The sequence below is a fragment of the Crocuta crocuta genome, unplaced genomic scaffold (genome assembly GCF_008692635.1).
Source record: "Crocuta crocuta isolate KB4526 unplaced genomic scaffold, BGI_CrCroc_1.0 scaffold465, whole genome shotgun sequence".
NCBI classification, from domain to species: Eukaryota; Metazoa; Chordata; class Mammalia; order Carnivora; family Hyaenidae; genus Crocuta; species Crocuta crocuta.
Genome location: NW_027528912.1, coordinates 1285665 through 1289205, shown reverse-complemented (window position 1 = coordinate 1289205; position 3541 = coordinate 1285665).

Here is a 3541-nt window from a genome sequence, read left to right as displayed (position 1 = left end):
TATTTAGTTCTACTAATACAAACAATACAGGATGAGCTCCCTTATGGATATCTTCTTGTGTACAGTGTAGAATTTCTCGAGGCTAGATCTCCAGCTGCTGAACTGATGGTCATTGGGTATACGTGTCTTTAACTTCACCAAGCATTACCAGATTGTCTTCATAGTTGTAGTAATGGACAGTAGTGTCTGTACTTCTTTGTTCTGCACTCTCACCAGTATTTGGTAGTGTAATACTTCTCATGTTTGCCAATCTGATGGTCTCTCATTGTAATTTCAGTTAGCACTTTCCTGATTATTAGTGAAAGTGAACATCTTAATTTTGAAGGTTTTGGGTGTCTTCTCGAGTGAATTGACTGGTAACATCACTGGCTTATTCTTTTAAAACTTGAATTTTGTGTGTGTTTCTGTATTTATTAATGTGTGTGCATATAAGCTCTGAAAAAGAATTCTTTGTGACAATATGTTTCACGTATATCTTCTCCCAGCATACAGCTTAAGTTTTAATTTTTTTGTAAATTTTAACGTTCCTTTATTTTTGAGAGACAGAGAGAGACAGAGCATGAGCAGGGGAGGGACAAAGAGAGAGGGAGACATGGAATCTGAAGCAGGCTCCAGGCTCTGAGCTGTCAGCATAGAGCCCGAGGCAGGGCTCGAACTCACAGACTGCGAGATCATGACCTGAGCTGAAGTTGGATGCTTAACTGACTGAGCCACAAAGATAACCCTAAATTTTAATTTTTTGAAAAATTTTTAATGTTTATTTATTTCTGAGAGAGAGACAAAGTGTGAGTGGGGGAGGGGCAGAGGGAGAGACAGAGAGAGAGAGAGAGAGAGAATTCGAAACAGGCTCCAGGCTCTGAGCTGTGAGCACAGAGCCCGACTCGGGGCCTGAACTCACAAACCACGAAATCATGACTTGAGCCAAATGCAGATGCTTAACCAACTGAGCCACCCAGGTGCCTCAAGTTCTTATTTTTTACTCAGATTTACCTAACACAGGCCACTTTTACTGGAAATTAACATGAATTTTGAAATCTGCAATAAAATGTGGTCAAATTCTGTACATACCTAAGATTTCTAAAGAATTTTCTCATGCAAAAAGCTCTAGATATGTAAGCCTGTAGAATATTGCCCAATCAGAACGCAAGAGGAGACATTCATAGCCTTAAATGAATGTGAGACAAAAAATACTGAAAAACAATGGATTAAAATTTTATGTTAAGTTTCATTTTAAAAGTTAAACAGATAATTCTAAAGAAAATGGAAAAAAAGGAGGGCAATAGAAAAAGTCAGATTGACCAATGTATTAGTTCCTAAATAAGGCTAATGCAAATTACCACAGAAATTGTCTTAATTTTTTTAACGTTTTATTTATTTCTAGGAGAGAGAGAGACAGCGTGAGCAGGGGAGGGTCAGAGAGAGAGGGAGTCACAGACTCTGAAACAGGCTCCAGGCTCTGAGCTGGCAGTCAGCACAGAGCCCGACGCGGGGCTCGAACCCACGAACCGCGAGATCATGACCTAAGCGGAAGTCGGACGCTTAACCGACTAAGCCACTCAGGCGCCCCAGAAATTGTCTTAAAATGACAGAAATTTATCCTGTCACAGTCTGGAGGCCAGAAGTCAGAAATCCAGGGGTGGGTAAGACCGAGTTCCCGGCATTGTTCCTAGTTCATAGTGGAGGACATTTCCTTGTTTTTTCCTGCTTCTGGTGCCCAGGCATCCCTTGACTTGAATCAGCATCACTCCATACTTCACCTCTGTCTCCCCACGCTCTTCTCCTCTGTGTCTGTGTCTTCTCTTCTGTCATTTATGAGGACACTTGTCATTGGCTTTAGAGCCATCTTGGATAATCCAGGGGAATCTCATCTGAAGATCCTTAAATTAATTACGTCTGCAAAGACTTTTTTCAGATGAGCTTCTGGGGATGATAATGTGAACCTACCTTTTTGGGGGCCCCCATTCAACCCTCTACATGTAATAAAATCAAAAGATTGTGTTCAAAAGTACCAAATGCACTAAATTAACTGATTACTCAAAGTTCAGATTAAGAGAATAATTGCACAAATTTAACACTCACTCGCAGTAAACACTCTTTGTGAGTTGGGAAGAGAAGAAATCTTTCTTTACTTAATAAGAGGCATCTTCCTGAATTTCTGATCAGGGTGATATTTTTGAAAAATCCCCATTCAGGTGAAGGGTGCTCACGCTCACCACTACTGTTCCACATGGTCCCGGAGATCCTTGCTGATGCATTAAGATGAGAAGCCATAAGATGTAGACCTCTTGAACGTAGCTGAACTGTACTGCATAGGGGATGGCCACTGAACTAGAAAGCCAAATCGAACCAGGTGACAAACTCTGAAAAGAAGACCTCTGCTAGGGATTAATTATTGGCTTCCCTACATATGAGTGAGAGTGACATAGGAAATATAACAGGGAAAAATGATTATGTTCTTACTTAGTAACAATGAGTATAAAGTGCCTACAATAATACCTAAGCAAAATAACCATAGTCTTTATGGAGAAAACTATAAAAAATTAATGAAATCTATAAAATAAAACGTGAATCTAGAGCTATATCACGTTCATGGGAAGACTCAGTATTATAAAACTGTCAATGCTACACAAATTATAAAAAGTTTTGCAAAGATTATAAAGTTTGCTACTGTCGAGGGGAGGGGAGGACCTGGACCCAGACTTGTCACGTGCTCTGAGGGGAGACCGAGCCAGCACAGCCACCTGGATGGCATTTTGGCAGGAACTGTTCGAATTCAAATGTGCATATCCTGTCACCTGCAGATTCTACTACCTGATATTTGTTCTCGGGATGTACTTGCACTTGAACAAAGGGAGGCATATTTAATGGTGTGCGGACAACCTAACTGTCCATCATTTAGGGAACAACTAAAAAATAAATGTTGGTATATCTGCACGATGACACTAATTAGCAATTTAAAGTTGACCTATGTGATCTAATATGTATATTACCACCCAAAACATATGAGTCACAGAAGATGTGCAGTATGATGCTATTCACCTGAAAACTAGGGTGAAATTTTCAATTCATACGTCCAGGTAGGCTTCATTGAAGGGGTGACTTATGAGCAAAGATTTGGAAAGGTGTAAGAGTCACGGGGTGAATATCTGGGGTGTTAGTGGTTAGCAAGTTCCCAAGGTTGCTGGGTCAATGAAGGATTATTATAGGTGTTTCAAATGCATTTTCTGTATAATGAAGTCTCTTAATAAATGATCTCCTCTATTTCATACCATGTCAGAACAGAACATCACCACAGATATACGGCAGTGCCTTATTGATTCCCTTACTGAACAGAATCAGTTTTATTTCTATATAAGGGTTAAATAGAATATAATTACATCAAACATTACTTTGGCCATTTCAGTTTATTTTACCTCGAGATCAGCAATATAGGATCAGAGCACTGGCCATGTATGAAAAAGGAAATCAGATGTCTTTTGGAGCATCCCCTGAGCATTCCAGTTAGATGAACAGTGGTTTGAAGCCCCCCCCCCCCAACCAT